The sequence below is a fragment of the Alligator mississippiensis genome, chromosome 5, assembly GCF_030867095.1.
Source record: "Alligator mississippiensis isolate rAllMis1 chromosome 5, rAllMis1, whole genome shotgun sequence".
NCBI classification, from domain to species: domain Eukaryota; kingdom Metazoa; phylum Chordata; order Crocodylia; family Alligatoridae; genus Alligator; species Alligator mississippiensis.
Window position 1 is genome coordinate 160,176,772 of NC_081828.1, and position 23,650 is coordinate 160,200,421.

The 23,650-nt window shown below is 46.7% G+C and overlaps 1 long non-coding RNA gene across 1 annotated transcript; it reads right to left on the reverse strand.

Moving 5' to 3' along the window:
* Positions 1-1,643: 1,643 nt before the first annotated feature.
* Positions 1,644-15,943, reverse strand: LOC109285785 (uncharacterized). The gene is made up of 3 exons (XR_002093621.2): positions 15,860-15,943; positions 7,139-7,311; positions 1,644-5,260 (listed from the first exon to the last, which is right to left on the reverse strand). It is a non-coding gene; the product is annotated as an uncharacterized LOC109285785 (long non-coding RNA).
* Between the last annotated feature and the right edge of the window lie 7,707 nt (positions 15,944-23,650).

Consider the following 23,650-nt stretch of genomic DNA (forward strand, 5'->3'; position numbering starts at 1 on the left):
AGTGGGTAATTAATACTTGTGGAAAAAAGAATTTAGAAGGACTCATGTAGAGTATGAGCCATGAAGTTAAGTCACTCCCTCACTGCTGCCTGAATAGGAATGCTTCTGCTACTTCCAGGTGATTTGTTTTAAACTTTGGGTGGCCCAGATAACAAAGGGGAATGCAACTACACCACCACACTGCCCCTGAATCCACCCCTGATACCAGGTCTCTCATTTCTTGATAACTACTCTCATCATTGCATTATTATAGAACAGGTGGGCAGCACTACCACCTGGCTCCACTGGCTTTTTTGGCAGTATTTTAGAAATAGAGGATGCCTATACATGTGCTCAGGGGTGGGGTGTGGGGGTGTTTTAATTAGAGTGGTTCCTGGAGAGCTGCTCTAATTAAAATGACTCATTGTCACATCTATTAAGCCCCTACACGTTTAAAAATGGCCATGGGATGTTCTAGCTAAACCTTATTCAATGAGGTTTAGATAAAGCACCCCCATGGCCATTTTAAAATGCATGGAGGCTTAATAGTCATGATGATGAGGTGATGCTAGACCATTTCAATTAGACTACAGAGTAGATTCAATTAATCGAGTCTGCTCCAACACGTTCTAATTAAAACATGAATGAGCAGTTGTGTAGGCAACCACAGCAACTACAACTGAACCTTGTGATGCCTTAGTCCTGTTAATGTGTTAGGTATGCTCTGGGTACATTTACTAGATTGGGCAGAGAGTTACCTGCTTCTTTTTTAGGTTCTCGAACTTGATTAGGCAAGAGCTAGGACCTAGCTCCTCAGGCTAACACAACATGTAAAGAACTACAACAAAGGTCCCTGGGGAACCTTTAGCCAGAACAAGGAGGAGCCTAATGAGTTTTGGTGCATTCAGAGTTAGGCAGTTGCTGATCAGGGTGTTTTTGTTTCACAGCTTGAGATGCAGGCCCATAAAATCTGTCTAAATCCTGTTTCAGGAGCCTATGTCCTCTGACAGATCCAGACCAGGCGGAATAAAGCCCAGAATCTCAGAGCTAGTTAGGCACCTACTGTTATAGTTGACTGACCCAAGGTGACAGAGAAAATCTGTGGTGGGACATCTATTTGAATTTGGGTCTCCCAAGTTCCACAGTAATCTGTTAAGGACTAAACTATACTCCCAGTCAAGTTAAAACAGCAATGAATGTTTCATTTAAAACAGCACTTAAACTACGTTGCTCAGATTTAAACACATTTTTCAGCAAAGTGAAAGTTCTTGATGGTGGTCATTGGTCATAAGAGGCAGGAAGGATATATCTGCTGATGATAAGCATGATGTCTTTTATAAGCAAGGACATCAACAGTTGTAAAACTTTGAAAAATCATATCCATGATACAGAAAACATGTTTAGATTAAGGAATGTCAAGCTAGTTTGAGACCCTGAGGACTTGAACTCAAGGGAAGCAGAGGACTTCCTTTGAATGAAACATCAAAGTACAGGTTATGCACATTTTGCTTCTTGTTTAGAACACTGTTGCTCTTACTGAAAAAAACAATACAGTGGCATCCTGTAAATTGTCTACAATGTGTAGCTTGTGCACAAGTGAATGCATTTTTTAAATGGATACACAAATCTGAGTACAGTTTTCACAGATGCAGAAATCTGTCTAATCTATTTAACAGTCTTACTCTATTGTGTCAGTGTCAAAATACTTCTGAACCTTTCAAGCCAAGAAGGAAGACAATTATCTCCCTGAATTTTGTGCCATTGTTAGAGATCTATTTGGCAGATATATATATACTCTCTCTCATCCGTGGACATTTTATGGTCAAGGATAAAAAACTGAATTAGAACTACACAAAAGGTGGAATAATGCTTTCCAAAGGGCAAAAACATGACCTGACACATAAGGAAATTTATGACAAGCTCCCTGTTTCCCCACACTGAGTGCCATCAAAAAGGCAGCTCAACTCACAATATATATCATACAAAAAGTATAATAAATAAGACTTACATTATTCTGAAGTGTCTTTTGCTGCCAATTTTAAAATCAGTTTTGATTGGATAATTTAACAAGTTAGGACTTCAGAGTTGCACAGTTCCTCCCCAGACATGTGTGGTAGCATGCAGATACACAGGTTAGGGACAGAAATTACACATAAACTAGTATAAGTGATCAAAAGCTGGTTCAAATCTGTAACACAACAGAAGTTCAGTACACATAAACTGCTTTCAAAATGATCAAAACTGAGTATATGGATGGATGTAGTATCAAACTTCACTGATTTAGGTTAAATTGGTTTATTGAACTTCTGTCCCAGATCCCCTCCAGATTCAAGTTAATTCACAGTTCCCAGCATCCCAGGATACTTTGCACCTCTCCTGCAAACCCCACCCCCCTGCGTCACACAGTGGGTGGGTTAACCTTGTCCCAAGCTGTCTGCTGCAGCAGAGCAGGGAGGCATGCTCTAGTACTCCCAGCTTCTGGCCTGAGCCAGTGCAGGCATGTGGCTGCATTTCCGGAATCAAAAGTGAATGCTTGTTCACTGCTTATTGGTTCAACCTACTCATCTGTGAAAGTGAGCCATGGCAGGAGACTGTTTTTCCCACAGGGCTTGCCAAGAAATGCCAGGAGACAAAAGAAAGAAGGGGGCAGTCCCAGAGTGAATGCCAGCTTTGGATGAAGCAGCCCCAAGCCAAGGAGCAACATGGGGAGAAGCCCCGAGCTGGGGAGAGATACCAGGAGGAACAGCAAAGGGGGAAACACCCAGAGGGTGTGGCCAGAAGAGACAGGGAGAAGCCCCATGCTGGGGAGCAAATCTAGCAGCCTTGAGCTAGTGAGGGGCACTGGGAGGAGCAGCAAGGGGCAAAACATCCAGGGGGAGTGGCCAGCAGAGGCGGGGAGACAGACATTAGAGCCTAGGAGAGAGAGGAGGGAACGGACACACCCTGGAAGGGAAAAATGCGGAGAACAACTGGGAAACAGGCTGTGGAAGAGTCCCAGGGAGCAGGGGGATGAAAGAAGGATGAGCCTGTGGCTAGCAACTGAGAAGAACCCCACAGTTGAGTAAGAGACACACCAGAAAGAGTGGCAGCCCAGTGGTAATAACTGGGACTCAGGGGTAAAAATAGCAATATTGGTGTAGCAGGCTTACCTTCCCGAGCTTGGGTTGAGTCCCAGGCTTGAGAGTCTGCTGTTTGATTGGTGGAGCCTATTCACCCATCAGGAGACAGCAAGAGGCGTGAACCCATGCCCCTTTCCTAAGGGGAGGGGAGGGGAAGAGGAGCTCCATGGACCTGATTGTAGACTGCAACACTGTCAGGTCCAGAAGACTTCAGGGGCAGAGCCCTGAAGAATATGTAAAGAGCATCATGCCTGGCATGAAGGAAGAGGTGGTGAGGGGCTTAAGAATAGTGGAGTGAGAAAAGCTGGGCAGCTCTCCCCCAGAAGGCAATAGACCCAAGGCTCCTGAAGCTGCTACTGGAGGAACAGCCTTGGGAGCAGTGTGAGACTGCTCAGGCTGTTGATGGCGCACAGGGACGGTGCACAGAGACCCTGCCCTGGGATTGGTGTGAGACCACTCAGGCCCATTTTGGTGTGCAGTTCAGCAGATGGAACCCAGGCTTTGGGAGCCACAAGTGGCGGTTCAAGCCTGGAACTCCAGTGGGTGGCTGGGCATCACGGTGCACGTGATGCCTAGTGTGCAGAACCTAGGCTCTGGGAAGCTGCAAGTGGTGGCTTGAGCCTACAACCACAGAGGGACAGCAGGCCACCCAGTGTGCAGGGTGGTGTATTGGGCCAAGGGCCTTGGGAGCCATGGTGAAGCAGCTCAGGCCCCATCTCCTGGCAAGCAGCTGGGTCCCATGGTGCACAGGGCAGCGCATGGGGAAGTGGAGCCAGGGAGCAGCAGAGGCTGCTTGGGTTAGTCACCCGGCATGAGGGCAGATGGCCAGAGCCTGAAGGGCCCAGTCTTTGCTAAAAGAGCCCTCAGTGCCAAAGCCAGGGCACTGGAAAATAGTAGTGCTGGGCATGAGGCCCAGCACCCAGGAACCATCAGCGGTGGTACAGCAGTTGAGAGGAGCCAAGCCCTTGGTGCCCAGAGTGGGACACAGGATGGGTAGGAGTCCAGCGGCATGGGAGAGGACTGAAGAGGCACTCCAGCGGCGATGCAGAGGAGACCCCATCAAGCTGCTTCCTGACCACCACCACTTGAGGAAATGTGAGTCAGTGGGTTCCACAGGGGAAAACATTTTGGACAGACAAACCCCAGAGAAGGGGCTGGTTGAGCAGTCCTTCCCCACTCTCATGGGACCCCATTGAAAGAAAGACTATCTCCTGCCATGGGTCAGGGACTATATTAAGAAATAGATGTTATTAAGATTATTTATGTCTGCACCTTATATTTTGTAATTGAACTGTTGTATTGTGTTGATGCTGCTGAAATTGCTTTACTGTGATGGGTAAAGAGTGTTATCATAGGATACAGTAATTTCTGAAAAGCACCCTGTTGGTTTCTTTGATTGTTAGGTCCCCTAACTGGGTTGGGGTCCATTTGATGCTTATCTTCCTGCATTGATGAAAGAGGGACTGTTCCTTTGTAGGAATAAAGTTGCATTTCCTCTGTTATACTTGATGTAACCCTTAATTGAGTATGGGTTCCCCAATGTAGGGTGGGGAAGCTGTGGGTTTATTGTGTATATATTGTTTTCCCTGGAGATTGTGATTGGGAGTGATTTTCTCACAGTGTTATGTAGGGTTTGACCTTGGTTATTGGTCATTGTGTAAATATATGTATATGATATTTAGTTTTATGTTTATATATATTATATGTTAATAAATTTTGTAAATAGTGAAGAGCCTGTCTAGAGCCTAACTCTATGGAGGAAGGAAGGAGCCGTGCATCAGTGATGATGATCCATCCCACAGCATCCTCATCTCCACCACTCTGTTGTGATTGGGATCAGGGCACATCCTTGGGTGTACCTGGGCTACATTGTTTAAACCGAAGAAGAGCCACGGGCAGCGGTTAAAGCAGGACTTTATTTTGTGTGTTTATATTTTGGTCTGGACTGGACTTTATTTTGTTTGCTTAGTTCTTTTTTATGACTGTTTTATTTTTCATTAACACCCTGAAAGGAATCCTGGGTGTCAGGTGGCATGAGGCTGGGGTGCAGGGGATGGTGGAGCCCCGATTTTTCTGTCAAGTATTTTTCATGTCAGTAAACGTCTTCTTCTGTCCTGCATTGTGGTGAACATTCTTCCATCAAGGAAAGTGTGTACGGAACCCTGTAATAAAAATAAGAACAAGTATGCTTACCATCCAAGTCATGGCAGGCGAGGTTTTTTATCAATGGGGAGGGGTTAAGGGTGATATAAGCCCCCTTACCTGTTGTAGCAGAAGAAAAGATGTCATCTTAGAAAGGGCACAAGCCCTACAGCACCTACCATTGACATCAGTTCAGACTAACTAGTGAAGATTGAATCGATTCAGCCTTGGGCTTTTTGACTGTGTGTACTTAGCGCCACATGGGTGTGATTCATTGCAATACAGATTTTCAGAAAATTAGTTATTTTTCCTACTTTTAATTTAATCTTACTGATTATTCAAATCATTCAAAATACCCAGCATATGCTTATCTTACTTTGTAAGAAAGGGTTTCATCTTCAGTAATCTGTTTATATTTTTATGATGTAACAACACTTTTAGAAATGAGGAAACTAACTGCATTAAATGCAGAAGTAGTACCTTGGAAACCAATACTTCATTATTGCAGTTTTTAATAAGCCCATTGCTTATGTTTCTTTTCAGTTCAAAGCCAATTATCTTGATTTAGTGGTACAATAGCAAGTTTATCTTTTCAAGGCATTCAAGGTGATATACTTAATTAAAATATATTTTAAAAGTCAAAATTTAAGAGATATACTGATTAAGTAGTGTTAGAACAGCAGGTAATTAAAAATGAGAAAAGAGCCAAGAAGCAGCTGTGTGTAAAAGAAATGTTTAGTGCTGTTCACAGGGTGTTCATAAGTGGCAGGTTTAAGACAATGTAAGATAACATCAGCAATGGTTATATGTGTGTTACTATGCTTAGGGGATAGGAATATTGATGGAAGGTTCTAAATTTTCCTCCTCTATTTTTATTAGAAAGGCTGTATTGATCTTTTGGAGACTTGAGAGTAGGGCATTTAGCAATAGTTGTTCTTCCACACACTGATCTGAAAGATGAGGAGGGGATGGGAGTGAGAAGGGAGAAACAGAGTGAGGAGCTTAGAACCCAGATGCTTTTGTTAGCTTATTGGGGTGGAAAATGAAATAAAATTAAGATAAAGACCAGCTAATACCTACAAACAGTGCATACAAACCAAGATTTTCTAATCACGAATAATAAAGCTAAAGGTTTTCCAGAAACTCTGCCTATGAGTTTTATGAAGCAAAAATGTTATCAGACAATTTACATTCAAGAGTATATTATAAATACTTTCTGTTACTTCTTTACATCTTGTGAAACCATCATATTATCTGTGGATGGTTTAACCCATTCAGGGTATAAATCCCAAGAATGGTTCTCAAAATTTCAGAGGATGCTTTTTTTATATGTTAAGGAAAATATTGAGACGTATGAATTATTTTAAAGTAGCTCTCATCACAGTTTCTTTCCCTTAGTGCTTCTTCGATTTTCCTGGGTTTAGACATGTTCTTGAAGGTACCCTATGCCATTAGTTCCCAAACTGAACACACTTTTTCATAATGCAAAACAAAAATGCTGACTGAGATTAAAATGAATGCACATCTCACGTAGCCCCGAGCACAATCCAGGGATTGCATCTTACACACTGCTCTTCCCCAGAAACATCTCTCTGTTCTGAGACCACCAGGAAAGGTGTACAACTTTTTCATCACCACTCCTAAATCCTGTACCTACTGGGTACTACTGTACCGATCATGGGAGAAGGGGAAAAAAAAAAAATGGTCACTTGAATTGTCTTCGGATGAAGCTAGTTAAGCAGAGGAATGAGAAGGAGACAATAGGACATAGAAGAGTTACTGTGTCACAGCCCAGGTAGGATTTCCTCTGTTAGATGCCAGGCACATGGTTTGAGCCTACATTGCTAGGTCCACGTGCCCTTACACTTTCTTTGGGCTCTTAGCTACCGCAATTGTACCTTGATCTCTTGGGCATACTTCCTAAACTCAAGCTGTCAGTTGTCCTTTGATGGAAATGGATCTTCATGGTCCAGATGCCCAAGGTACCCATAAGCAGTGATGACTTCTAGTAGACAGTCCAGTTGTTTAAGCATGCCCTGTTCCAAAGCTCCAGCCTTATGGTACTGTCTCCCTTCAGAAACACATAACAGTTGAAGAATATAACATGTAGACTTTACCAAAGTTTCAAAGTCACCTTTTTTTTCAACTTTAGCTAGCATAAAAAGTATTCAGGTGTAGCAAAACCATCAACCACCTGTCCGAGTTTCCTCGCTCCTTTAACACTTTTCGGGTTTAGATCAGAATCTATTAAAGAGTCCAAGATCCTTCTGCCCTCTCTGGCCTTCTCTCCCTCTCTCTCTTGTTCAGTCAGTTTCTTTCAACTTGGCTGATTCCACCCATTAAAAAGGACCTCCTGCTACAGACCTTTATTCCTCTCTCCTAGCCCAGCTTCCCTATGTTAGTCACCCAGGATTTTTACTACCTGGCTTGTTTCTCTGGCTAGAGCTTTTCCTCTCTGAACTCCTTATGCTTTAAGCCACATGGGAAGATCTGGTTTTTCCACATATTCATTAGCATGCCCAGTGTTCCATTAAGGTTAACCACTGCTTTTGTTTGTTTTGCAATGACTTCCAGAAAAGAGGGTAGCATGTATCAGGATTCTGTCAAACCATAGTTGACTCACTATACATTGAGGAATTCAGTGGGAGAGTAATTTTATGAAATTACCTCTAATCCATAAATTGTACATGGTTTCTTCATACTATTAAATGTGGTCAATATGGTAGTAAGTACTAAAGGTTATGATTTGATTTATTCCACTAATTGAGAAAGTCACTCTCCTCCGTTCTAAATCCACCAGCATTTACCCTGTCATTCTGTTTGGAATTTTAACTAAACACATCAAGCAATATTCAATGCTTTTCCTGAAGCCTTAAACATTGAAATGGTCCTGGGTATGACCATAAACTGCATCTGACTAGAGGGCCTGGTGGCAACATGGTGGGGCTAGTTGTGGTAAGGCAGCGCCTATAAAATACCACAATGTTGCAACATGCAGAGAGTAAGGGAAGTATAGGGAGCCTTAAAACCCTATACCCCATTATCTTGTTCTTTGGTTGGAGTACGGCTAAGGCAGTGGTTCTCAAGCTTTTTTGTACCAGGACCCATTTGTAAATAATGATGGCCAGTCCCGACCCAGTAAACAGTTTAGGTAGAAAACAGGCACCTGGCTCTGCCAGTGCCCATCACTCCCAACCTGCAGTGCCCCATCCCCATTGGTGCCCCTCACTCCTGACCTGCTGCCCCCTGTCCCCAGGCCCCAGCCCCCAGTATGTAGGGCACGGAGTGGATGTATGGGGCAGGGGGTGTGAGGCATGGGGGGCATGTGCCCCCTAGATTTGTATACCCACAGTGGACATGGGGCTGCAGCCTGGCTGAACTGGCACAGGCAGGAACTACCTCCATGGCCCAGTGGGGGGGACTTGGCATGGGAGGGCAGAGTGGGGTAGTCAGACTCAGCGCTGCCACTGCCACTGGAACCCCCATACCAGTCACGCTGCCAGCAGTACAAGGAGTAATGGACAGGGGAGGTCACACTGTCCTCACCTTCTCCTGCTGCTAGCTGCTTGTGTGCTGCACCACAGCTCTACCCCACCACCATGGCACGGCCACCACCGTTGCTCCCCTTAGGCTATGGCTCTACCCTGAGGAGGAGGTGGAGTGGCAGGCAGTATTGCCCGTGCCTTCCCCTTCCCCTGTTCCCCTGACAGGTAGTCTATGCCCCCCATCAACTTATCTGCAGGGAGCTGTGGGAGCTGCTTTCCATGATGCCTGGCTGTCACATGCATGTCTGTATGTGCAAGAGGAAACCTGTGGTTTCCCATATTTTTCTCCTTTAAAGGATAATTCATTTTTAAAAAGTTTGTTTGCAACCCTTTCATATATTCTTGCAACCTACTTTTGGGTTATGACCCCTGGGTTGAGAAATGTTGGGCCAAGGGACATCACCCTAACAGAAACACACCCTTACTGAGATGCTAGGCAGTCAGCAGCAGATCTAATCTGTTACTCTCTGGCAGAAGCTACACCCAGCCAAGCAATGAATGTCTGGACTTGGTTTGGCCTTTAGACTCTGTCTCAAATGGTCTAAGGGGGGATGGTAGGTCTAGGGCAGCCTCTACTCGTTTATACTCTTGGGTTGAAGATCTTGGTATGATGGTTGCAGGACTCCGTAAGGGGCAATTAGGGACCTGAGGTTCCTCCCAAGGCATTCAAATAGCTCTATTCAGGAGTGGCCTGCTTGTTTTCTTGAGGAAGGCCCTAGAAAGGTAGACCAAAAAAGCCATGCCCCAACCCAAATTATCCTGGCCAAAATTAAATAAAGTGACTTGCATGTTGGAATGTTCGGACTCCTTGGTTCAATTTGGACTCATTCTGATTTATAGAGAATGGCATTACTAAACTACAAATTGGTTACACTCAGAAGCAACATTGCGCATTGTCAGAAACTTGGCTCTCAGATACAGCTTCTATCTAAGAGAATGACTATACCAATTCTGGCATGGGAAGTCAGCAAAAAAAAAAAAGGAGAGAATAGGAAGCAGGCGTTGCTATTAGAAATAACTTACTCTCTTCCTGTGAAAGACCCACTGCTGTATTTAGACAACTCATGGTGCTCAGAGTGTACACACAGAATGGCTTCATCACATAGTTTAGTGTTTCTGAACCTATCCATCAAGCTAGTGATGAAGACAAGAATGTTTTCTACCAACAACTTGAAGAAGGGATTGAGAAAATTCATAGAAATGAGACCATTAATACTTGGTGACGTCAATGCAAGAGTTGGGTGTAGTTTTAAGAACTGGCCTGGTATTCTGGGCAAAAATGGGATTGGTAATATGAATCAAAATGGCCAGTCAGTGTTAGAACCCTGTGCAAGTCAAAATCTATGTGTTAGCATAGATTACCTCATTGAGAAAACAAGAAAGACATTGTGGAAACGTCCAAGATCAGGGCACTGGCACCAATCAGATGTAGTACTGACCAGGCGCAACCATCTGAAAGAAATCCTGCACACAAGGTCTTATCACCATGTCTTAGTCCGCTGCAAAGTCAGAATCAATGCCAAAAAGATCCACCTTAGCAAAACTACCAGCTGTCCTCAGATTGATATCAGCCAAACTAAAAATATAGAAAGATGCAAACTATTTAATGAAGTTGTGAAAGTAAGTTTACCTAACAACTCAGCCACCAAGGCTTGGGAAAGCTCAAAAATTAACATGTACAATGCTGCTGTAACAGTGTTTGGCAAAACATGCAAGAAAAATGGAAACTGGTTTGAAGAGCACTCTCAAATCCTTTTACCACTGGTTGATAACTAAAAGACAGTGTTAACTCTCTACAAGAAATCTCCTAACACCATAACCCTGGAAAATGTGAGGAAGGCTTGAAAATAAATTCTAAAAGGAAGCTAGGAGGTATGCCCAAGATTTTTGGCTGAAACTCTGTGATGAATTTCAGAAAGCAGCTGATGCAGGCGATAGCCACGGAATGCATCAAATGAGCAATTGGTCCAGTCAAGAACAAAACAGTTCTGCTGAAAGACTTAAATGGAAATGTTATCACTGATAAACAAAGATAACTCAAGTATTAGACTGAACACTATGGAAATCTGTACTCCAGTGACACTGAAATCAAACACAAGGATCCTTAAGGATTACCACAGTTTGAATTTATGATGGATTTGGACAATGAGCCTACAATGGAAGATTTGCAGAAAACCATGAAATCAATCCCTGGGAACAAGGCATATGGCAACAACTTCTTGCCTGCTAAAATCTATAAATGTCCCAACGGTGAAGTACTTCAAATGCTCCATGAAGTTATACTGCTCTGTTGGAAAGAGGAAGTGGTACCGCAAGGTTTCAAAGATGCTTGATTTGTACAATTATACAAAAACAAAAGGAATAGAAGTGTCTCTGATAACTACAGAGGTATTTCCCTGTTGAAAATCATCAGAAAAGTTGTCACTCACATCATGCTCCCCAGGCTGCAATCTCTAGGTGAAAGAATCTATCCTAAAAGTCAGTGCATTTTTCACCTAAGAATGCAAAACCATTGATATGATATTTTTGGTCAAGCAACTGCAAGAGAAGTATAGAGAAAAATGAATACCACTGTACATAGGTACACAGATTGATGAAGGCCTCTGTTATGGTCAATAGACAAGGCCTTTTTACTGTTCTGAAGAAACTGGGTTGTCCTCCTAAACTACTGAACATCATTTGCTCATGAAGGCAATGGTAGTCCATGAAAACAAAGAATCGACTGCCTCTGACATCAACAATGGAATGAAACAGGGATGTGTCTTAGTCTCCACGCTCTTTAATATCCACTTTTCATACGTGCTTCTTCATGCAGTCAAGGACATCAGTGATGGCATTTATTTTTTAACCAGACTACATGGAGGCTTGTTCAACATCACAAGGTTTAGAGTGAAAACCTAGGTGAAAGAGCTGGTTCTGAGAGATTTCCTGTTTGTAGTTGACAGGGCCTAGGTTGTCCACAGTGAATGTTCCCTGTAAAAATCTCTTGGGTAGATTTTCTGAGTCATGCAAGAGCTTGGGGTCAACAAATTAGTCTCAAGAAGACTGTGATCATGTACCAAGGAGTGGAAGAACCAATACCTGTCTTCATTTATGAGAGTAAGTCTCCTGGCATCATTGACAGCTTTTGCTAATTGGGTTCTACAATCAGCAGAAATCTTGACCCTCGGATTGAATGAACAGAATTTGAAAAGCAGCTAAGAATTTTGTTTTTTTTACAGAAATGTACCTAGAATAACAGCAAACTATTAACTAAGGTGAAGATGCAAAACTACAAGACTTGTATGCTGTCACCCCTGCTTTATGGTTCAGAAATGTGGCCTACATATGCTAGGCACATCAAGAGATTGAACAGCTTCCACATGAGATACGTGTGTAATATCCGGAAAATAAAGTGGGAAGACAAAATACCAAGCACAGAGATGCTGGAGTGCCCAGAATGGATGCACTTAGAAATGACTATCAAAAAGAAGAGGTTGTGATGGCTCAGCCATGTCAACAGAATGGGAAGAGACTGTATCCCCATGAATATTTTGTATAGCCAGATTCAAGATGGCTCTATAAAGTGTGGTCACCCTCTATGGTGGTACCACAATATGTGCAAAAATGATACAAAGTTGTTCAACATTGTTGAGGGTAGGTGCTGTAAGGGCTGGGTTCCCTCTGGCCCGATGTCCTCCTGATGACTGACAACAGGATGAAAGGAGTCACACTATCACCCAGCTGCTCTTTGATGTTATGCTCTTGCTTGTCACAACTTTGATCTTACTTTTATTGTGGAGCTAGTTCTGTGGGTGATACCTTGAGCCTGTAGAAGGAGTTTTTTCGTGAAGCTCCACCTTCCCTACACCTTACCCTTACCATTTTCTCAATGTTGTATGATGCTTTTATTCTGGGGGGTGGGGGTGGCCCTTGGGGTTTTGCCTGGTAGTTCAACAAGGTCCTTCCCCTGTGGCAGGTCCACTAACCAGGGCCTGCATGACCTAAAAATCAATTCCTTTTATTTTTTTTTTTTTAACTGACTTACCAACTATCCCTGGGCTGGCAGGGAACACCGGGCTAGGAGACAGTTGTCTCCTGGCCAGAGATGGGACACTGCACCTATCCCTGGGGGCTGCCTGCTGCCAGACCAAGGACAATGTCCCTCTGCCCCAGCAGCAGGGAGCTCTCAGTCCCAGCTCCCCACTGAGGGTAGAGGACTTGGAAAGAGCTGCAGGGAAGGGGCAGGTCCCAGTCCCCTGCCCCAATCTGCCAATGGGGCAGCCAGCAGCTAGCTTGCTGTTAGCTGCTGTACTGGTGGACTGGAGCAGGGGGCTGGGACCTACCCCACCCCTGCATCTCTTTCCAAGCCCCATGCCTCAATCACTTGATCAGGGCATGGGGCTGGGACCTTCCCCTGACCAAGACAGTTATTAATCCCCACTCCACGATTTCAGGGCGGGGGCTGGAGAGCTTGTTCCCTGCTCAGCTCCTCGAGCATGCAGCTTGGTGGTGAAAAGGCTCCCCAGCCTGTTCTCCACCCAGCTTGACAATCAAAGAGCTGGACAAGGAACAAGCTCCCCAACCCCCACCAGCAGGAAGATCTCAGCACCAGCTCCATGGGCACAGGGCTGGTGCTGAGAGATCCTTTTCTCCCAGCCCAAGCACCCCAGTCATAGGCCGCTGCTGGGAGATCCTCATCTCTCAGGCTGAGCTCTGTGGTCACAGGGCCAGCCCTAGGAGATCCTTATCTCCCAGCACTAGCCCTACTGTTGCAGAGCTGGCACTAGAAGATAAGAATCTCCCAGCCCCTGCTCCCTGATTGTGATGGTGAAGTGGGGGTTGGGAGATAAGTGTTTCCCAGCCCCTGTTCCCCAATTGCGATCTCAAAGTGGGGGGGGGGGGGCAGGGGGAAGCTTGGAGCTTGCTACTGTTGAGGCAGGGAGACATAGTCCGTGCCCAGGCTCTGGTGGTGGAGCCTACCCTAGCAGCAGGCAGCTCCTGGGGGCAGGGAGCAATCTCCCACCACCTGGTGGTCAGCTGACTGGGAGCAGATTTGCTCCTGGTCAGGCATCTACACTAGTGCTACTGTACAGTAAGTAATCACAAGTAAATGTACTACTTGCATTTGCAGGTAACAAATGTACTTACGATTAGTGAGGTTTACTGTGCAGTAAGCATGTGCACATGTAGACACACATGCTTAGTGCATAGTAAAACTACACTACTGCTCAGTAAAATATTTCATGTAGATGCACCCAGTAACTGCCTGCATGCTTGGTCTTACCCCACAGTAAGTGGAAGCTAACTTGCAATAACTTAGCTTTTTCACTGCAGGCGAAGCTACCATGGTTTAGTTTCCCTTACTGCAAGCTAAGATTGTACATAGAGGCAGTAATTATGGGCTTGATAATGTGTGGTAAAGCCCTTTCCTCTTTAACCTCCCAGTAAATTGTTCAAGTATCCAAGCTCTAAGATGGGATTCATTTACTTATAACACTTACACACTTCACATATCCATTTCAAAGAGTTATTACTTTCTAATACACTAATTCAAGAGTTCCTATTATACATGTCAGCTGTAAAATAGGAATAATATGTACCTATCTAAAATATACATAGATATATATATATATATTCACACACATACATCCCACCCATTTTCCTTAATGAAAAACAAATATTTTTATTTGAAGACTTGGAGAGATAAATAGGAATGGAAATTTACCTCAAAAAGATATGTGGATCAGTTATGAAAGGACTGATGCTATGGACCAGATTTCCAAGCTGGAATTTTCTTTTCATTTTCAGTTGGATGCCCAGTTTTTGCACCAGCATTTTAAAATAGATTGGATTTATGTTGTAACTGGACACACAACTAAATGATGTTGACTGCAGGCAAACCATTTATGGTTACCAAATTGCAAAAGTGGAGGCCTGGTTAAAACAGTGCAGTGATGTGCTTATGAACAGGAAGGAGCTCTTTGAGAATGTGAAGGTGTAAGGTAACTTGGATAACAGTGATGACAGGACATGATAGGGCCCTTGTACATGTACTCAGCATTTACTTGCTAAAAAAGTTCCCAGTTTAATTTTTCTTTCTTAGTTTAAGACGGCTAAAAAAGTAATGTGGACGTGATTTACCATGTAAGGGCTTGTTATGCTATGACTAGTAAAAAGTGCTAGAGGGCATGTCAGAACAATTTTACCCTCATGCCCTTTCAGTCCCAGCTTAAAGCACCCTAAAGCACCACCTGGCAGTAAGTAATCAGTCCTACTGTCATGGGATGGGGTCCTCAAGGGTGGCTGTGTTCTCCTAAGGCCCCTTGACCGTGCCAATTTGGCCCGCTGGGCACCCTCACTTCTCATCTGCCACGTCTTTGATGGAAATATAAAAATAGGGAGGCTGCCTTTAAGGCCTCTTGGACACAGTTTGATGGACTCTCTGAACCTCATGGGTTCCTGGACCCCTTGTGGGTCCTGTTTTACAATGGGCGTTTCAGGGCACCCTAGCCTTATGGGCTATATGCATGGCTCCAACCGACCCTTTACCACACCCAAGCCTCGCAGATGGTACTGGCGTTATCTTGCCTAGGCCTCATTATAATTCGGTCCCTTGTCCTCACTAGGCTCTCTGCAGCCCCGTCTCTGCACCCCTCGGTGCTGGGCTCTCCGCAGCCCTGTCTCTGCGCACCTCAGTGCTGGGCTCTCCGCAGCCCTGTCTCTGCGCACCTCAGTGCTGGGCTCTCCGCAGCCCTGTCTCTGCGCACCTCAGTGCTGGGCTCTCCGCAAAATGCTGTGCCCTCTCTGGCACCAGGGTCTGAGCCCCACAAAATGCTGTGCCCTCTCTGGTGCCGGGGTCTGTGCCTCCCAAAATGCTGCACCCTCTCTGGTGCCGGGGTCTGTGCCCCCCAAATGCCATGCCCTCTCTGGCGCCAGGGTCCCCACGCTGCAGTGGGCCCCCAATGAGGCCTCCTCCTTCCCCAAATAGCCTCACCCAAACCACCAGTCTTTTAAAACAACAAACAAAACATAAGCCCCTGGGCTATAACATAACATAAGCTACATAAGGTGTGCTTGGCCCCTTTACATTACCCGGAGCAGAACTTAGTCAGGCTTCTTCCCTTCACTTGTTCTAGGAGGACTCCTTCTCCCTTGGCCACCAGCAGAGAACTGCCACCTAGTCCCCGTCCTGATGTTTATATGGGCCCAGGGCCCTGCCCCTTCTGGCCAGCTGACCAGGTGCAGGTGCAGGCTAATTTCCTCATTAGTTGTTTGCCATGGCAACCTGCACCTGGGGTCCTGTCTGACTCTTTGGGCTCTTCCTAGGCAGTTTCTGCTCTTTTAGGAGCAGGCACCTAAGTGACCTGCGACACCTACCTTACTGCCAGGTGGTACTTTAGGACAAGAAATGCCCAGCCGCAGCACTTTTGCCACTCTCTTTTCCTGGGTGCAAGTTGCACAGGGTGCTCAGGGGGCTGAGGCACAAAATCTTTCTGTACAAAGCTAACCCCCAAGCACAGGGCACTTGGGCGCTCTTTTTTTTGGCATCAAATCTTTCCGTGCAAAGCCCCGCAGAGCTCCCCAAGTGTACAAAAGCATCTCCCAGGGCTGGGTGAAGGGATGGATGCAGGGGCTGTGCCAGACTGCTCCTGGGGGTGCAGGCCCTGATCTGCCTCCTGCATCACAGGAGGGTAGTGCTGCTGCCTGGGGCCAGTGGCAGTCGAGCCTGCTGAAAATCAGCTTGTGCAAGGACCTGCCCCCACCCTGGGATCAGGGCAGGAGCGAGTTCCTGCACATGCTGATTTGCCCCAAGCCCCGCACCCTCCTCCAATCGGCTCTGTTGTGGAGCCTGGGGAAAATCAGCTTGTGTGGGGACCTGCTGCCAGCCCAATCCCAAGGCGGTGGCAGGTCCACACATGAGCTGATTTGCCCTGGGGCCCATATCAGAGCCAATCAGAGGAGGGTGCAGGGCCTGGGGCAAATCAGCTCTTCTGCATACCCGCCGCCATCCCAATCCTGAGGTGGTGGTGGGTCCCCGCATGAGCTGATTTGCCCTGGGCCCCATACCAGAGCTAATCGGAGGAGGGTGCAGGGCCCGGGGCAAATCAACTTGTGTGGGTACCCACCTCCACCCCAATCCTGAGGTGGTGGCAGGTCCCTGCACAAGCTGATTTTCCCCAGATCCCACACCTGAGCTGATCTGAAGAGGGTGCAGGGCCTGCCCTGAGATCGGGGCGGCGGCAGGTCCCCGCACGAGCTGATTTGTCCTGGGCCAGAGCTGATCGTAGGAGGGTGTGGAGCCCAAGGCAAATCAGAAAACCAGCTTGTGTGGGGGGGCAGTGGCGGGTCCCCGCACAAGCTGATTTTCCCCCGGTCCTGCACCAGAGGTGATCTGAGGGGGTGGGGAGCTGGGGAGAGCCACTGCTGTGCTCCCCGCAGGGCTTAGCTACATGGGGCTGCAGAGCTGCTTGGCGTACAGCCCTGGCTCTCCCCTGCCTTGGTGCTGGGCTGGCTCTCCTCTGCATGTTGGTGCTGGGCTGCCTCGAAATTCAAAATGTTTCGACACTTTTGAAACGTTGTGACTGGCCTCGCTTCATTTCGAGGCTGTTTAGAAGCCCTTTGTTTTGTTTCAATTTTCCTGTTTTGAGCTCGAAACAAGTCAAAACAGCATCAAAACAAAACAGCTGGCAAAGCTTCACACAGCCTTAACACACACACACACACACACACTTTCTTGCACTGCAAGAAACACTTTCCTCAGGTCTGAAACTTGGTAAATTTCTGCCAGGAAAGGGCCTCACTCCTCACTCCTGCTTCCTCCAGTTGCGCGCGCGCGCACACACACACACACACACACACACACACTACCTTTTTTTTGTTTGTCTTTGTTCATGTAGCCCCAATTTTTTTTACTTTACTTGTGTGCTCTGTTTCCACATACACTCCCGTCCACCCTCCTTCCCTCTCTCCCTGAGTCTTTCCTGCAGCATGGTGACTTTTTAGATAAAACCCATGATTTTTTGCAATAGTCTTGATAAAACCAGCCAGTCCCATTGATATAGGAGTTCAAGTTGGACAGCTTGTTGACTGTGATAAAATTCTGCCCTGCTGTGGCTTCTCAGGCAAAATAGTCCTCCCACACACCTTCCCCCACAGTGGGGGGGCTTCTGGGGCAACTAGTTTTTCCCCCACCTTCTCTGCCCTATGACTAGGGGCTTCAGGCTTTAGCATTACAACAGTCATGATTTCATTTTTCATTGTGTCTAGCACACTTTCTGCTGTAATCAAAATATTACTTATGTCTTCCTCCTGCAAAATCTGAAAATACCTTTTTAAGGTTTCTTACTGTTTTGCACATCTAAAAATAGTCCTTCCACACACCATCCCCCACGGCTTCTGGGGCAAAACAATCCTTCCACACAACTTCCCCCATGGCTGGGGGCTTTTGGGGCAAAATAGTCTTTCCCCCATCTTCCCTGCCCCATGGGTAGGAGCTTCAGGCTTTATCATTACAACATTCATGACTTCATTTTTCATTGTGTCTAGCACACTTACTGCTGTAATCAAAATATTACTTATGATTTCCTCCTGCAAAATCACACAAAAAAAGTTTTTCAGCCAGTTTTTCACTATCAAGGGCATCCCACACACACACATTCTGTTTACAATAGCAATAATGCTGAACTGAAATATAGTCCTGGAGTCAGTTTCAATGTTCAGGATGAAGAGGTGTCCGCTGTCAGTGTGGTGGGTGGGAATAGATGCCTAATGCTTAATAGCCTCCCTACCTCCATCTTGCCTATGCCTCACCACTTGTAGACCAACCGCATCCCAGCTTGTGCGTGTGTGCGCATGTGCGCGCGCACACACACACACACACACACACACACACAGAACCCTGCTTTGTGCTGGCAAAAATGGGTCCTAAAAATGCTCAGTTCTTTCACTGCAGAGAGCAGCTTTCTTTTTGGGTTTTTTTTTTGGGTAAAATCTAAAAAAAAGGTTTCCCCTAAAAATCAAGACCAAGATTACATGCAGGTTTGAACAGTGTTGTAAACTTTGTGGTATAATGTTATTATTTTCACCAAAGTTTTTCAGCCACTTTTTCACTACGAAGGGCATCCCAGCTTCCCCATTCTATGGTGGGCCTTCCAATACAACCAAGCACCCACCCACCCACCCACACGCACACGCACACAGACAATCCCATTGACATAGGAGTTCAAGCTGGACATTTTGTTCTGACTCAACTTCTCCAGATCATAGTGTATTAACATTCCTGGGAGCAGTTGGCAAGCTCTCACTGCCTCTTGCCTCCTGGCTGGGATTCTGTCTGAGGAAAAAAAACTCTGGTTTTTTTTTGTGATATAATATAATATAACAGCTTTGTGATATTATAGTATTTTATTCACAAATAAAAACGTTTTTCAGCCAGCTTCACCAGTTAATACCAACAGCTGCTTCCCCCATGGCTGGGGGGCTTTCTCTTAGCACCCTTGGTTGGTGCTGGCCTACATGCCCTCTCCTCCCTGGACAGGCCCTCCTAGCCTCTTCTCCTCCCTGCTTCCCTTATGTATGTAAAAAACATAATTGTCAATGCTTGGACTCATAAAAATGTAATGCAAAAATGTAAATGTAAAAATGTAACGCATGGTTTATCTAAAGCCTCAATGGAAACAACATCAATTTGTATGTAAAAAAGATAGAATCCCATGTCTTCTCTCATTTGTATCGTGTCAAACTGTAAGGAATTTTTGCCGTGGTTGGGGAGTGGTTGTTATTGAGAATCATCAAGATTCCTTGGTTACTAGAGATGTCCTTGCCCAGGACAGCTGCCCCCAAAGTGGTGTTGGGGGACCACGATCAGTCTACTCCAACTCCCCCTCTCCCCACTACAGTCAACACAAATGGCCAGCATGACCTAACACCCCCACCGAGGTGAAGATAGAAAAAACTGCCCAGGCGCACTGAATTTCTCCCCCTCCCCTGCCAATCACCACATATACAGTGGCCAGAATCAAGAGGCTGCACTGCGGGGGTGAGGGGTGGTGGTTACCAGGCTGTTGTTGAATCAGTTAGTCTATTTGCATGCGAATCCTATTACAGTTTGCAGTCATGTCCTCAAACCGGTTTTAGACCTGCTTGTCTTCTCAAGTCACCACCACAAACCCATCCCCCCTGCCACCCACTCAACACACCCCCTCCCCTCCATCCTGCATCCCACACAGAGACCTCCCTGAGACCCTGTTATGAACCCATTATACAAGACAACTTTTTATGCGACAGACTTTATTCAATTAGAAATTAATATGAAATGGGACATTAATGATAAAAAGGATCAGTTCAAACAATTACAGACCACATTCCCCCTGCAGAGCAGAACCTATGTGTGCCGCCAGACTATTTCTGATCACAGCATCCTTCCCGCTATTTGCCTGTATCTCTAGCTCCCCACGCTCAACTGCTTCTCTGCTAGTGAAGGTCACGGCTTGTGTCAATTCTCTTAACTGATCTCTCCAAGCGTCACTGAAGACCTCACCCTTGGTTTCACAGATATTATGCAGGATGCATGCTGCCACTACATAAAGGGTAATGTTATCAGCATCAATTTCTAGCCTGTAGTTGAGTGATCTCCAATGAGCTTACAAGCACCCAAATGTACACTCTACACTCATGCGGCACTTGCTTAGCTGCTTGCTGAACAGCAATTTCTGTGGGTCACTCACTTGCCCCACTTATGGCTTCATGAGCCAGGGCAAGAGTGGGTAGGCCATGTCAGTTAGTATTGGGGGTGGGTGGGGGAGGGACACTGAAACATCCTGGATGAGAATCTCCTCCAGTCCAGGGGCATATTGGCCCTTGTCCATCATCTCAGGCAGTGGTGAGTTTTGAAACACAGGAGCATCTTGTGCGCTTCCTGCCCATCCCACATAATTGTTTGTCAATCTGCCTCTGTGGCCCACAACAGCTTGCAAAATCACAAAAGGAAACCCCTTTCTGTTTATGAATGAATGGTTGTCCTGGGACCAGTTTAGGATGGGAATATGCATGCCGTCAAGTGCTCCCACACAGTTAGGAAAGCCCATTTTGTGGTATCCTTGCACAACCTCACAGGGGTTACTTAAGCGTATGAATTTGTTTCCTGCCAGGTCCTGTAGCAGTTGGCAAACCTCACTGATGGTCCTCCCAGCAGTGCAGGGAGCTAGGCTGAACTGATTCACAATGTGGTGCAGGCTTGTTGGATTGGCCAGTTTCATGATGGCCATGGCAACACACTTCTCTGGGCTGATGAACTTCCACATGACAGCTGCCTGATGCTGGATGTGTGAGTTCAGCAAGCTAACAATGTGGAAGAACGCCTCTTTGCTCATTCTGAATGTTTCCAGCCACTGGTAATAATTCCACATTGACATGACTATTCTTTCTCACTAGTCTAAGCTGCTTTCGTGTGCCCATATCTCATGAGGCTTGCCCTGAATGTATGGCCAGGAAACAGTTATAGTCTTTGGCAACCACACTTTTTGTTTGTTGCAAAGTGAGAGCAGCTTCCCCACTTCAAATAACAGCATCCTCCTCATGGCAAACCTGTGAAGTTGGATCTTCATCAGTTTTAAAATAACAGACCAGAGGTACATCAGGTTGCTGAATTCCATCAGTTGAACCATGTATCTGTGATGTGAATGTTTGACAGCCTTCAAAATTAACCTCTGCTTTCTCATTAGTCCCTCAGGATTTGAGGAAGACATTGTCTTTAGCAAGATTTTGGCCTGTGAAGTAACCTCCATCTCAAATTTTTGCAAAAAGTCACTCTCCTAGATTAGCATGAAACCACTCCTGTCATTTACATGTGAAACCACATTCTCCCTGCAACTGAAGGTTGCCTGTTATTTCTTGAAAAGAGCTGAGATGTTACGACATACCAAAAATGGTAGCCTGTGTGTTTAAACACTCTTGAACAAACCATACATGTCTCATACATGCCTCTTGCCTGAAGTGATCACCTAACATTTTCAGGAATTTCCAGCACAGTAGTAGTGTGAGTATGCTTCTGAATGCCATGGGCGAGATTATCAACAGTGAAGAATTGCCTCAAATGTCTGGAGATTGGACAAATCACACTTCTTTTATGCCTCTCTTGATAAAAGGTTCACATGTCTCAGAACAGGTCCTAACAGTAGGCACAGTGTGGAGCCTGCGCCTCGCTCCGCCTGGCCTATCGGGGTGTGGCCCCTCCCCTCAACTCGCCTGCCACGACTTGGATGTACTAGATTACGTTTAGAGGGGTCTCCAGTGGAGATCTTTATCCTGGGTGGGACCTCCCGATAGACGGTGTTACTCACGGTTACCGGACGCGGTGATCCACGGGGCTCCGCCTCCCCTACACCCCGTCCACACGCCAACCGCTGGGCGATGTTGTCCAGATGTTGCCAGGCCCAGTATGATGGCCCCTGACCGGTTCCCCGGTTCCGGTCGTCCTCCCTCCTGCTGAGAGGGGTTTCTCCTTCCTCCTTCCTTAAAGATAATACTCCTCCGAACCAGGGGGAGCTGGTGGGTGCTTCCCCTGGTGCCAGCCCCCTCCCGGGGCCTCCGCTGTCTCCCCTCTCCTCCCGTCCGAAGGGCGCTCCCCTGCCTCCTGTGCGTTTGTCGTTTCAGGACGCTGAGAGAGTGCCTCGGCGTGCACTCTCTGGCTGCCTCTTGCCTGGCTGCTGGTGGCAGGCTTACAGCTCCTGCCCACACTGCCTGTTTGAGACCCGCAGGCGGGGTCCTCGCTGCCTCGTGCGAGAGCCTGCGGCACGGGCAGCACACCCGTACTCTCTCTCCCTGGCTCCCGTGCCTTCCCTGTTCTGCCGGCGTTCTTAAATCCTCCCGCCGCGGCCGCTCCGGCCGCTGGGATTGGCTCAGCTGTTCGCCGCGCGGGGAACAGCTGTTGCCAGAGCCGGCGTAATGGTGGCTCGCGCGGCTGCGGATGCGGCTCTTCCTCCCGCTGCCCCTCTGACAGTGCGTATGCCCTTCTGGGGGCTTGCTCTCGGGGTCTGGGGTCTGTGGGTCCCCTTTGCTCCCCCTCGCTCGCCTGTGGGGGCGCTTCGCCGCCACAGACCTCCCCCCTTAAGTTGCCTTGTGGCGGCTGATTTCCTCTCATAACGGTATGTGTCACCTGCGGCTCTTCCCTATGGATGTGGCCCGTACCTTCCTCTGCGTCGTCTGCGCCTCCCCACCTGGACAAGAAGTCAGCCACAAAGTTATCTCGGCCCGGACGGTGTATCACCGTGAATTTGAATGGCTGTAAAGCCAAAGCCCAGCGGGTGATCCTGGTGTTCATACTCTGTTTCTGTGTTAACCACTGTAGTGGTGCGTGGTCTGTTACTACCACGAATTCCCTCCCCATCAGGTAGTACTTAAAATATTCTATAGCCCAGCGTATTGCCAGGCACTCCCTTTCGATGGTGGCATACCTGGTCTCTGCATGACTGAGTTTCCTGCTGGCAAAGGCAATTGGGCGCTCCTCCTGCCCGTGTTTCTGCAGTAACACTGCTCCCAGTGCCCGTCCTGATGCATCCGTCTGTAAAACGAAAGGGGCATTAAAGTTAGGCGTGTGCACGACAACGTCATGGCGCATTGCTTCTTTCAAATTCTGGAAGATTTTTTGCATCCCTGGTGTCCATTTCAGTGGCGTCACAGATTTCCCAGCTAACGCGTCCGTAAGTGGTGTGGCGAGCGTCGCGAAGCAGGGTATAAATCGTCGATAATAGTTAATGAGTCCCAAGAAGGAACGCAGTTGTTTACGGGTTCTCGGTTCCTGGAACTGCCTTATAGCCTCAATCGTATCTGTGAGTGGCCGAACTGTCCCTCGGCCTACTCGAAACCCTAGGTATGCTGTTTCTT